The sequence below is a fragment of the Abramis brama genome (assembly GCF_963993115.1).
Source record: "Abramis brama genome assembly, chromosome: 10".
Classification (NCBI taxonomy): Eukaryota; Metazoa; Chordata; class Actinopteri; order Cypriniformes; family Leuciscidae; genus Abramis; species Abramis brama.
This window is the reverse complement of record NC_139972.1, coordinates 8,061,138-8,075,459: the sequence shown is the minus strand read 5'-3', so window position 1 is coordinate 8,075,459 and position 14,322 is coordinate 8,061,138. Positions and strand designations below refer to the sequence as shown.

Here is a 14,322-nt window from a genome sequence, read left to right as displayed (position 1 = left end):
TACGTTTTTTAAGCAGTTTTAATTTGATAAACATGACACAGTATAACATGACAACGACACGAAAAGAGTTTTCACTGTTATAATAAACTGATTTGAGAGCTTTAGAGGAACTAAAGGTGTTCTAATAAACACGAAACACACGTGATCGTTGTCATGCGGTGAATCCGGCCAATCGTGGAACAGCTGTGTCGTCATCAGCCCACTGCAGCCGCTCTTGAGAAGCTGCGCTGGCTGAGTTCTCCGGCTACTCTCGAATTGCTCTCGCGGTACTTTGATGGCATACGTCACAGTCACGTGGCGTCGGCGCTGTATCAAGTCGGACAAAATTTCTAACCGGCATGCACTGCTTCAAGTCAGCCGCAGATCGGTCTGCGCAGAGCTGCATGAAGTCGAACAAGCCTCTTCCAAGGATGCAGCCTTTGAATTGGGACGTCCTTCGTCGCGCCGCTGTGACGCAATTGGCCTTCAAATACGACCTTCGGAGGATGCAGCCTTCACATTGGGACACTATGGCAAGCCCTTTTAACATTTAAAAGCTAATTTTGACTATCCGGAATTAACATTGTGGATATCAACAATGTCTTTCTGACTAGTCGTAATTACATTTTGGATAGTTGGAATTGTCATTCAAGATATCTGTAACGTAATTGTGACTAGTCGAAACGACAGATAGAGATATCTGTAATTCAGTTTTGACTAGGCAAAACTGAATTACAGATATCTGCAATGACGTCATTGAAAATGACATTCAACTTGTCACACATCTTAAATGACAATTGCAGATATCTGTAATTCAGTTTTGACTAGGCAGAATGAAAGTTAAAGATATCTCAAACGTCATTATGACTAGTGCAAATTATTGTGCATGACGTTGCTCTATTTTAGATATCCATAAATAAGTAATTTTCCGTCCCCGCCATAATCAAAGAAGAAGTGGGTTCATTTCCTTATTTCTATGAATGGAAGAAGAAAGAAGCAGTCGACAGTTGGCTGTAATCGAAAAAAACACCAGAAAATGTTTTTATATACAAATAAAAAAAATGTATATACAATATTTTAAATACAAAAAAAAAAAAATGTTGCAATGCTATGTTTATGATCATGCTTAAAATTAAGTAGGTTATTGTTGCCGTAAGATTTATGCGTGAAAGAGATTCACACTAATTCACTTTAATAAAGATGCTGACATGCATGCTATTCTTGCCATGGAAGTACAATAACATTAACTTCCTTAGATGAGAAAAAAGTTCTTAGTTCAGATTAGATCTTATTTTTTATTTAATTTTTTCAGTTTGAAACAGTATCTAACAGCATTAAAAAGACGATTAAAAACTCTGGTTGCTCCAACATGGTGCTAATCAGTGCTAATTACAAGTTAACAGTTAACAGGTTCTATGTGATTTGATGATTTGAACAACACGCTCTGTTCCTGCCTAAAGTGTGATGCGGGCCTAATTTGCATACAGATATCTGCAACGTCATTTGGCCTAGTCAAAACTCTAATTCAAGATATCTGTAATTACATTTTGACTAGGCAGAATGAAAGTTACAGATATCTCAAATTTCAGATATCCCTAATCAAAATTAATTTCAAGATATCTATAACTTGATTATAGATATCTACAATTAAATTATCACTATCCCTAACTCCAGTTTGAGATATCTACAACGCCATTTTGACTAGTCATAACTCCAGTTACAGATATCTACAACGTCATTTCGCCTAGTCAAAACTTAATTTAAGATATCTGAAAAGGAACATGTAGATATCTTGAATTGAGGTGAATTAAAGATATCTTGAACTGGAGTTATGACTAGTCAGAATCAAATTGAAGATATCTCAAACTAGAATTACAGATATCTACAATTCAATTGCAGATATCCGTAATTCACATAGTGGATATCTGCAATTGAATTGTAGATATCTGTAATGTTAAACCCCATACAAATGAATGGCAAAAGTGACGTCATTTGTCCTAGGAAGAATGTAGTTGCAGATATCTGAAATGTTCTTTTTGACTAGGCAAAACTGAATTACAGATATCTGCAACACATATCCAGTCTAGCTGTTAAATGTTAAAATGGCTTGCCATAGGACACAGCTTTTATTTAACAGAAGTCGCCTACATCGAACGGCCGGTTTGGACTACATCCCTCTACTTCCTTCTTTAATGACGTCACTAGAACCGTTTTTTGACTAACCTCCGCCCACAGGAATACACAAAAAAGGGGGCGTGGTCTTGTTGCGCTCCCACGGAGAAGAGGAAGAGTTGCGTTTGTAGAGTGTGTTTGTCGTCATGTCGTCGAGACGCTGTTTTCATCCCGGAGTCCAAGTCTACTCGATCCTCTTCATCAATGTTCTCCGGGTCTGACTCCGGCTCAAATTGATAGGGTAATATTAAAGACATGTTTAGAATAACACTGAGCGCATGCATCTCCACGTTATGGTAAGAGGCGTGACCTTTCCGGGCAACGTGTGCTATGCTGCTGTCGAATCACAACACAGGAACCGCTGGCACAATCAGAACTCGTTATTCTGAAGGATGGACTTCATAGAACAAGGAACAATTTTTATTAGTTTACTTTTTATTTCAGTTTAAGTTTGATATTTTAGTACTAAAATGTTGCCTTGGCAAACAGCTGAAATACAATAAGTTAAAGTTTTTTTTAAAATATTTCATTTTATTTCCTTTGTTTATTTTATTTAAAGTAACAAATCCTTTTGTTTAGTTTTACTTTACTTTAGTTTTACTAACTATAATACCACAATTTATTCAGATAATTTGATGATCTTATAAACTTCTCTTAATTATTTTTTTTTATCTTAATTATGATCTTAATATATATAAGCTTATAAGCTTAAAAGAACACATAACAAAAATACTGAAACAAAACTTAAATTAAAATGAAAGCTGAAAATAAAAATAAATAAATCTAATTCAAAATAATACTATAATAGTATATAAATAATAGTATAAGACAAATATAAATTGTGCGCACATTATTTTCAAATGTGATATTTTAGTTTATTTTTTATTTTTTTTAAATGAATGAGGTAGTGGAAGGACAATTAAATAATTGACTTAAAATACATATTACATTTGTTTAACTATGTAATTCTCATACTTCCATTTATTTATGCCAATGTTTGATTGGATTACATTAGTACTAAAAAGTTAGAATTAAGAGACTTAACACTTTCAAGTCAATGATTTCCAGTGTGAATTTCATCCATTAGATGGCGTTATTACATGTTTTGTTAAGAAGAATTCAATGTTCATGATTTTGCAGTGTATTTGGGTCGTTTTGTTGATATATGATTGTGTGTTTGACAGGTGATTGACATCAGTAAGAGTGTTGTTAACATGATGGGCTCTAAAGTGGAGGTGGTCATGAAGGCGGAGCCTATAACCTGGGTGCGACTGGACACGCCCCCTCCAAAGCCTCAACCGACCAATGAGGAGAAAGAGGATCAAGACCAAGAGAAAATGATCAATTAACTCCCGCCGACACGCTCAGGCTCTCAGACAGCAGTGATCGACTAAACCTGCATCCTCACCCGCTGTATGATCTGGCAAATCATAATAAAAAGTTCATAATAACAGATAATATAGATTGTGTAGGATGAGCGCAGCCGCAGACTGTTCTTGCTTTACACTCTAATCAGTTTAGATGTGAATGAAAACGAAGCTGTGAGGGACAGAAGTACATTTACACCATCTTTATATTAATATTATAATAATTTTAAAACTTGATCAAAATATAGTAAATATCAAACTAATGCATACAGATACCAAACTAACTATCTCTAACTGTGGGAGCTGCTGCAATTATTAGTTATGCAGTTATTTTTATATCCCATCACAACAGTCAACTAGTCATTTTTCAATTACTAAACAAATTTTACTAGTTGGTTTTATTAATCAGGAACTCGTAATTACGGTAATTTCAACATGACATCAGTGCAGCATCACTTTTTTGTATTTTTCCCCTCTGCACATTTTTTCCACTTAATTTGTTGAAATGCTAATTTCATTGGGTGAACAATTCGTTTAATATCTCTCACAGCCTCGTTTTCATTGGTGTCAGATTCAATATGGCATTTAAAGTCTTTCTAAAATGATTTCACTGAATTATAAAATTTCAGTATGGCAATAAAACAGATGTTGTCCAGTAATTCTAGCTTTCCTGTAGAGGTGAGAGTAAGATTAGTCCAATTAATGCGCATCAAAATATCAAACAAAATGTTTAAAAAGAGTGTCTTGTCTGTATTTTGGTTATTTCCTCTGTTATGTCAGTGCTGTCAACATTTATACAAGCAAATATACGTGTTGCCTTTTTGTTGTTTTATCATTCCATGTTGTTTTGATGATTTACAGCCTTAATTTTCATTCACTCCTAAACAACAGTCTTAGCTGAGCTTAAATTCAGCAGTCTCAGATCAGCTTGGATTAGGTTTACTTGTGTCGTGGATTGGGAACTTTTGTTCATGTCGTTTCATGAATGTAGTCGATGGAAGAATGAAGCACCTTCACACACTTACTCTGGTTTGGCATTCTAGAAATAAACTGCAGTAAATCACTGAAAACTAGAATGAAATATAAGTGTGTTTATGTGAATCTGATGGATCCATTGTTTATGAGACTCTCTCATGTTACTGTAAACATTAAATTATTGTACTGTACTCTCAAATTTGTTTTTCTGTCTGATCATTCAGGCTAACTTCAGGAGATTTTACTTGCTAAATCAAATGCTCAAATAGCATGCGCTCGCTAGAGATTTTATTTTTGTAAAACATAGTGCTTAAGCTGGGACCGAGATGGGTCTTGTGCATGCTGCCCACTTGGGCCCCACCTAGTACCAAGTGCAATCCTACATGAAATCTATCTGGGCAATTAACATGGGGCCATTATGGAACCCGTGGACAATCCTACATGGGGCCCATTTTTCAGCCCATTTCATACCCATATGGGCCCCACATACAAATGTTGGCTGGGTTCTACCTTCCTAGACTTTAAAACCTTGAAGGGTCGTAACAATGTGACAGTGATTTATGTGCATACATGTCAGTCAGCACGGAATCGCACATCAAGTTCGTAGAGAGCTTTTTTCACTCCATTTTAAATTCTGATTACCTCAGAAGTATAAGTAAATGTGCTAGAAATCCAGGCTCATCCAATGATGTGCATTTATTCTGCATGGACAGAGAAAGTACTGACACTTGCAGGATTTCATCTGGCGGTACATAAGCCTATAGTCAATTTGTTTCACAAGTTCACACTTACATCATTTGATTTTCTGAATGTGCTCCACATGTGTTTAATTAGGTTTAATTATCTGAATGTGCTCCTCCCGAACTTTGTTAATAAAAGAATACATCAAATTAAACAGAGTAAAGATCATATTTGGCGTGCTGTCCGGGGGAGGGCTCCAGGCTCGGAATTTTGGCCCGAACCCAGAGTACTCCCCCAAAAGCAAAAAGAGCAAAGAACACCCGCCAGACTAATGTTACTGTCAGCAACACCTGATCTAGAACCAATAGGCAATCACTACTGACATATTTTACAGGTTTTACAGTGTTATTTTTGATGAAGTGTATTGTATAATGTCATAAAGTTGACCATTTGTATTGACTTGAATACAATTGTGGATTGAATTTAATTTTAAATTGTGAAAGCAATGTTTTTTGTTGTTGTTGCTTGTAAATCTTGCATAAATTGTCACATTTGAGAGAATTATTTGTAAAACCATTTTTACATAAACATGTACAATTACAAAAATTGCAAAAAGAACTTGTTTCGGAACGTGAATTCATTGTGAAATGTTCACCCCCCGACAAAAAGTTGCAAAACGTTTTTTTGCAAAAAAAATTCGGAGCCTATAGTGGAATCGGTATAAATACGTGTTTAATACTGCAAAATATGCTCGATGTTACAGTCACTGCCCTTGCCGTACAGAATAAAAGAGAACATCCCAATTGGATGAAGGGATTTGTGGAAACTGTGATCCAACATTTGCATCATATTTCAGGATGAAAAGACAAACATGTCTTCTAATATCTTCGATCGTTGCGTATACCACACATTTGTAAATGACTTTACTTGGACCCATTGTGCGAGCTGTCTCTTTAATACCGCGTGGTTTATATACATGTTGTATGTTTTATACCCTATCAATGGGACAAAATCAATCACGAGTCACAGCCAATCAGAAGAGCTTGTGGGCGGAGTCTCTGCAAGCTAACTGCACTTGCAATAATATGGACAAATATGTGGCACTTGGGTCCTCCATCACAACACTTATACTGGACCAGATCAAGGTTATGATGGAGTGGGGTGAAAGATATAAAACTTACGCTGGAGACCAGATGTTGAATACAGAAACACTTTACTGTAACACAACAAACATTAAAATTGTAGTTGGATCAGTGGGGTAAATAAATAGATATATAAATAAATAAATAGTTAAATAAATAAGAAAAGGTAAAAATCAAGGATCGCGTTACTTCAGGCAGCTGTTCATGACGTGGTCCAATCCAGTGTTGACATCTATCACAGCGGCACACATAAATCTCACACTCCTTCAGCATTCCCACATAGCTTGCTGCTCGCATCTAAACTCCCTCCTCCAACCCCAACTCCTCCTAACCAAACCTTCATCTTTCTGATCACTTGTTTTCTTTACAGTGTAATCTTAGCAAATTTTCTATTATGTATTGTATTTCACATGTAATTGCTCATTTCAACTCATGTAATTGAGAATTGTAATCATGCATATACTGGTTCTGTTCTGTACCCCATGGGGGGTTTGCCTTGCTGCTCTCCCGCTCTGTCCACGCATAGCTGCATGGACAGGCATGGGAGTTTTGCCCAGAACAGATCCATACCGCCAACACTAACTGTATGCTATATTATCGCAATAAATCTATTTATTCTTACTTGGCGAAGTGGTCCTGACTGAAGTAAGTAAAACTTTTCTCTTTTTGTATTCTGTTAACCCTTTTTTCCCTTCACAGGTAAAAGAACAACTTCGTTGTACTTGTCGTAGAAATTTTAAACTGCATATTAAACTAACCATGTTTCTAACATCTAACCTTATTTAACATCTAACATTTGAACAGGATGCACTGTACTTGTGACTTTGAGTGTGTGCGTGTGTGTGTATAAATAACATAGTTTGGGAAATTAAACTAGACAGTCTGTTAGAATCTTGTGATTAACAAATGAAGTCATCATTAAAACAGAGTTTGCTTGTGCCAGTGACAGAGGAAAAAGGTTGGGGCTTTTGAACCAATTAAACCAATCATATTGAAGCTAACATGTTAGTCTTATTTGTTTTCTGGATTCTATAAAAACTGTTGTATCTGTGTTTTACGGTGGGATTCTCAATGGAATTTGTCTGAGATCCTCCGGCCTTGATTCTTCTTAGGAGAGTTTCTCTGAGAACTGCTCGAACACTCTCCCGGCCATTAATAAAGGCATTTAAAGGACATTTGCTGAAAGTCTGTCTGTCTCCTCTCCAGTATCCTGGCATAGACTTTCCCAGGGAGGCTGAGAAGTGTGATCCCCCTATAGTTGGAGCACACCCTCCGGTCCCCCTTCTTGAAAAGAGGGACCACCACCCCGGTCTGCCAGTCCAAAGGCACTGTCCCCAACCGCCACGCGATGCTGCAGAGGCGTGTCAGCCAAGACAGCCCCACAACATCCAGAGACTTTAGGTACTCAGGGTGGATCTCATCCACCCCCGGTGCCTTGCCACCGAGGAGTTTCTTGACTACCTCGGTGACTTCAGCTTGGGTGATGGACGAGTCCGCCTCCGAGCCCTCAGTCTCTGCTTCCTCAATGGAAGACGTGACGGCGGGATTGAGGAGATCCTCGAAGTATTCCTTCCACCGTCCGGTGATATCCCCAGTCGAGGTCAACAGCTGCCCACCTCCACTGTAAACAGCGTTGGTAGGGCACTGCTTCCCCCTCCTGAGGCGCCGGACGGTTTGCCAGAATCTCTTCGAGGCCGACCGATAGTCCTTCTCCATGGCCTCACCGAACTCCTCCCAGGCCCGAGTTTTTGCCTCCACAACCACCCGGGCTGCAGTTCGCTTGGCCCGTCGGTACCCATCAGCTGCCTCAGGAGTCCCACAAGCCAGCCAGGCCCGATAGGACTCCTTCTTCAGCTTGACGGCATCCCTTACTTCCGGTGTCCACCACCGGGTTCGAGGATTGCCGCCTCGACAGGCACCGGAGACCTTACGGCCACAGCTCCGAGTGGCCACGTTGACATTGGAGGTGGAGAACATGGTCCACTCGTACTCAATATCTCCAGACTCCCTCGGGATCTGGTCGAAGCTCTGCCGGAGGTGGGAGTTGAAGATCTCTCTGACAGGAGATTCGGCCAAACATTCCCAACAGACCCTCACAGTATGTTTGGGTCTGCCGAGTCTGTCCAGCTTCCTCCCCTGCCATCGGATCCAACTCACCACCAGGTGGTGATCAGTTGACAGCTCTGCCCCTCTCTCTTCACCCGAGTGTCCAAGACATACGGCCGGAGGTCGGATGAAACGACCACAAAGTCGATCATCGACCTCCGGCCTAGGGTGTCCTGGTGCCATGTGCACTGATGGACACCCTTATGCTTGAACATGGTGTTCGTTATGGACAAGCTGTAACTAGCACAGAAGTCCAATAACAGAACACCACTCGGGTTCAGATCAGGGGGGCCGTTCCTCCCAATCACGCCCCTCCAGGTGTCACTGTCACTGCCCACGTGGGCGTTGAAGTCCCCCAGTAGAACGACGGAGTCCCCAGTCGGAGCACTTTCCAGCACCCCTCCCAGAGACTCCAAGGCCGGGTACTCTGCACTGCCGTTCGGCCCGTAGGCACAAACGACAGTGAGAGACCTATCCCCGACCCGAAGGCGCAGGGAAGCGACCCTCTCGTTCACCGGGGTGAACTCCAACACATGGCGGCTGAGCTGGGGGGCTATAAGCAAACCCACACCAGCCCGCCGCCTCTCACCATGGGCAACTCCAGAGTGGTGAAGAGTCCATCCTCTCTCGAGGAGTGTGGTTCCAGAGCCCAAGCCGTGCGTAGAGGTGATCCCAACTATCTCTAGTCGGAATCTCTGAACCTCACGCACAACCTCAGGCTCCTTCCCCGCCAGAGAGGTGTTGTTCCATGTCCCTAGAGCTAGATTCCGCGTCCAGGGATCGGGTTGTCTAGGCCCCCGCCTTCGACTGCCGCCCGATCCACTTAGCACCGGCCCCTTACGGTCCCTCCTGCAGGTGGTGGGTCCACGGGAGGGTGGCCCCACGTCGCTCCTTCGGGCTGAGCCCGGCCGGACCCCATGGGGGGAGGCCCGACCACCAGGCGCTCGCATACGAGCCCCAACCCCAGGCCTGGTTCCAGGGTGGGGCCCCGGCTGCGCCATACCGGGCGACGTCACGGTCCTCGTTTTTTTTTTGCATCATAAGGGTTTTTGAACCGCTCTTAGTCTGACCCGTCACCTAGGACCTGTTTGCCTTGGGAGACCCTACCAGGGGCATATAGCCACAGACAACATAGCTCCTAGGGTCATTCGGGTACTCAAACCCCTCCACCACGGAAAGGTGGCAGTTCAGTAAAAAAAAAACTGAACTGAACTGCAGTTCAGTTCAGTAAAAAAAAAATGGAAAAGGTAGAAAAAGAATAGTCATCCAACAATTCAATTGAATCCAATCACTCCTACCGCTCTGCAGTGAGTTTAGCGGGAAATGTAACAGATCTTCTCGCTGATGAAGGAGATGAGATTCACATTCTGAGTTGGTTCGCCATCTTAGTCACCACGGAATAATCTTTGTCCAAATATCAAACTTTTTTTAACTGGAACAAAAAAACCTGACCTGCACACCAGGTCATAAAATGCATAATTTTACTCCATAAATACAAATAACTCCAATAAAAATATACAAATCCATAGATAGCATACCGTACCTGTTATGTTGCTCAGCAGCTCAAAATTGCAGTGGAGTGGGCATTTTGTACTCACAACTCCGTCTTTTTATACAATGAATTACAAACAACTTCCACTATAGACAGCATACATTAAAATTTTGTTGACATAAACAAATAAATTATACATTTTTATAGCTTATCCCGTGTAACTGCCGACTCTTCAATAGGTTGGTTTCACGTGACGTCACATTGCTGCTTCGTGAGAGCGCGAAATTCAGATGGAGGGCAGGAAGTGAAATAGCTGAGGATCTTCCGTCTGAAAAATGCTTTTTTGTGTAGTTTACGGCTGCTCCAATCGTTCTAACCAAGAAAAGGGAAAGGGGTTTCATAGAGTACCAAATATTGTCATTCATAAAGGTGAGAAATGTAAAAAGCTCACAGAACAACGCCGTAAAAAGTGGATTTTAAACCTGCGTCTGCGGTCGGGAGGAGCAGTCTGTTAATGCCCGTGTCCGCAGCGACCACTTCGTCGGAAGTATGTTAGCTAGCTAACTTGGTTTTTGTGTCTGTGTTTATATAGCATTAGGTTGTGGTTAAAGGAACACTCCGACTTTTTGGGACTTTAGCTTATTCACAGTATCCCCCAGAGTTAGATAAGTCCATACATACCTTTTTCATTTCTGTGCGTTCTGTAAGTGTTATTTGACGCACCCACCGCTAGCCTAGCTTAGCACAAAGACTGGATGTAAATGGATAATGGTAGCATACTAATCCCAATAAGTGACAAAATAATGCAAACATTTTCCTATTTACATGTTGTGATCTGTATAGTCACAGCGTGTACAAATAACAAGGCTATATGAGACAGAGACCATTTTTAATCGTATAAATACTGGGAACTATATTCTCACTAGGCGTAGGAGCACAGCTAACGTTACTTGGGCGGAGTGGCTACTTGGGCGGAGTGATTAGCGCCGCACACGAGACGCCCTGTTGATGGTTCCGTAAACAAAACAAACGTGACTAACTAGCTAGACGTGACTCGTGATCATGGCTGATTTTGAGGAATTGTCAGAGGAATTTTACTGTGTATCAAACCAAGATCCAGAACCATATAGTTTTGAGCCAGAATACACAGACGAGGAGTTACAAACTTTGGAAGCTGTAAGACAAGATGCCGAACAGATTGATGTCGAAGGGAGAATCAGGACGAACATGACCTAATGGTCAGCTGTCCACCAAGTAAGTGATTTTGTTATAATGATCATTCATAGTTCAATGAAATTGTAGTATAGCCATTGCATATAGTGTGGTCATGACAACACAATAATAACAATAAAGGGGATACACGGAGCCCCTATTCACGTAATAGTGTCACTACTAAGGTTACATTACATTAGCATGGCACTGTTACAGTATGGCTAATGTTAGTCATCTCAAAACATAACGGAACACTGACCGCAGCAACAGGTGATCCAATTTGTCCTGTCTTTATTATCGATGGGATGGCCGTATCCTTTAGCACGCGTTTCATGGTCCGTGTGGCAACTTGCTTTTTTACAAAATAGTCGTCTATAGTAAAATGTTCAGAGCAAACGAAATACTTCGTGATGCTGTTTACAGTGTGTTTAGTAGCCATCGATTCATCAGGTCAGCGTTTTTGGTTGGAATTCTATGAAACATCATAGTATTACCTGGTCTCCCCTGTTTATTGTCGCAGCTCTTTACAATACAGCGAACACCCATGATTGTAAACTATAAATTTACTATCTAGTAATTGCTGACTCTATTACTCCAACTCTGAGCGAACTCTCTGCTCCTCACCACAGGGCGTCTCGTGTGCTGCGCTAATCACTCCGCCCAAGTAACGTTAGCTGTGCTCCTACGCCTAGTGAGAATATAGTTCCCAGTATAAATACGATTAAAAATGGTCTCTGTCTCATATAGCCTTGTTATTTGTACACGCTGTGACTATACAGATCACAACATGTAAATAGGAAAATGTTTGCATTATTTTGTCACTTATTGGGATTAGTATGCTACCATTATCCGTTTACATCCAGTCTTTGTGCTAAGCTAGGCTAGCGGTGGGTGCGTCAAATAACACTTACAGAACGCACAGAAATGAAAAAGGTATGTATGGACTTATCTAACTCTGGGGGATACTGTGAATAAGCTAAAGTCCCAAAAAGTCGGAGTGTTCCTTTAAATGCTCATTTACTTAGTGATTATTAAGTTACCGGTAGTCTAATATGGACTTCATTGGGACTTTTTAGGCTGCCGTAGCACTTTGGGTGACGTTGAGTCGGTAGATTGGGCTCCGGCGGTCAACCTTGGTTACCAAAAAACTAAGCCTAAATCAGAGGCATCTCTTCGACAAAAAAGTTGTATGCTTCCAGACTTTTATAGGCTTTCATTTGCTGTCTGGTGTAGTACGATGTCTGAAGGACCAGATAGTCTGACCAGCCTCGACAGTCGGCAAATCTTTAAGTTCTACCGAAAAAAACTCACTGGTCACGTCCAACATATCTGTTAATTAAATCCTTGTATTTATGTCTTGAAACTGGATCTAAATCCGTACAATACGGACTCTCTGCAACGGTTTCCTCCATAGACGTATTCTCCATGTTTACTTCCTGCCCTCCGTCTAAAATCGCGCCACCTTCCCACGTCATCATAATCCAGGGGGGCAATCATTGAAGCTTCCCCTGGCGCCGCCATTGATTAGCAGACCATCACCTGCTGTTAGCATTCCATTGACTCCCATTCATTTTGGTGTCACTTTGACAGCGAATAACTTTACATCTGAGACGTTTAAAGACTCCATTTGTCCATTATTTATTTCTAAAGAAAAATGAAAATGTATAAAAGGCTCCATTACCTTGTATCTTACGTCATGGCCCCGTAGAAGCCGTTTTTGTAAAAATAGGCTAACGATTGCGTCATAACCATCAGACTCTCTGTCTAATTACCGTATGGACAGCAGGAGAAGCTCGCGGACAATCGGGGGGACGTGGAGGCAAAAAATGACAAAGTAATTAATCAGAATACTTAGCAAAAGTTTCTCCTGCTCCAAGCTCATGGACAGCTCCTACTCACACTCTCCGTCTCTGCAAGTTTCGGAAGGGAATGATTTCTCTTGGCACAGCTACTAGAAGACAGACAGGTTGCTCACGTCACACCTACGTCATCAAGCTTAGTTTGAGTCTGCGCAGTACGCTCGACCATCAGGAAGTAATAGCTTCTAAATTGCTTCACTTTTCTCCATTGAAACCTATGGGGTCGCTGTGTCCAGTTTATATACTGTCTATGTCATAATAATCACGTGACTGAAACCCAGCTATGGCGTTAAACTGAGAGCATATCAAACGAATTCAACAAAATGAGACAGAACTTACCAAACAACTGTCATTCACCCAAATGTATACTTTTAGGTTGTTGACTAAGCATCAATATATCTTAAATTTAGACTCTTAAAATCAGCTTCTAAAAAGTTAAATTCAACATTAATCTCCCTTTGATCTCTCCTCTTCTCCTGTCTGACTGTTTTTGCCGTTGCTCTGTCGCTTACGTGCGCGCGAGTGAATCTCTTAAAGTTTTTGTTTTTCTTAAATACATTTTTCTTGAATCAGTGTAGCTGAACCTGAATGACCAAGATCCAAGTAAAACAATGTTTCAAGGATTTTCTGTAAAATTGTTAATTTATTTCAGGAAAGTTAATATATTAATACTAACTTTCCTAAATATGAATATTTAATATATTCATTATTATTATTATTTAATAATAGTAATAATTCATATAAAAATGTACAATCTAAAATTATTTTAAATTTAATGCTTCAAGTATGTAATGTTTCAGGAAAGAAATAAGGCAAATAAATTAAGTTATGTGACATTTTCCTTTACAAATGAATGATCTTTTATACATTAAATAATGTTTGATGATCTTTTATTTTAATGTAAGGAGGATAAGGAGGATAGCACATAATTCATTGAGCTCTAGTCTATGCAGTGCTGTCCAGTTCACAATAACACACATATGCATTATTTTCTACAAAGCAATATTTCTATTAACAACACTGCATATTTCTGACTCCGTTGTGTTTCTTACAACACAAGAAACCAGAGCCATGCATGCTCTCGTTTGGTCATTGAAATGTAAGAGTATGAAGGTAAATAATAGATATACTAAGATATACTAATAGCGGTATACTAAATAATAAGTAACACTTTCGATCATGAATAAACTTTGTAACTAGATTAGTGTAACAATCACTCACCCTCAGGATTGATTTCTGGATCAAATCGCTGCCTGCACTCATATCACTGTTTTTATGTTGTTGGCTATAGAAATACTTGATACATCAAGAGGAATATGATAGAAATTAACATTGCA

At 40.3% G+C, this 14,322-nt stretch overlaps 1 protein-coding gene across 1 annotated transcript in view; it reads right to left on the bottom strand.

The window, feature by feature from the left end:
• LOC311090821 (NACHT, LRR and PYD domains-containing protein 3-like) overlaps window positions 1–14,322 on the bottom strand; it is a 430,276-nt gene that overhangs the window by 254,910 nt on the left and 161,044 nt on the right. The window lies entirely within an intron of this gene.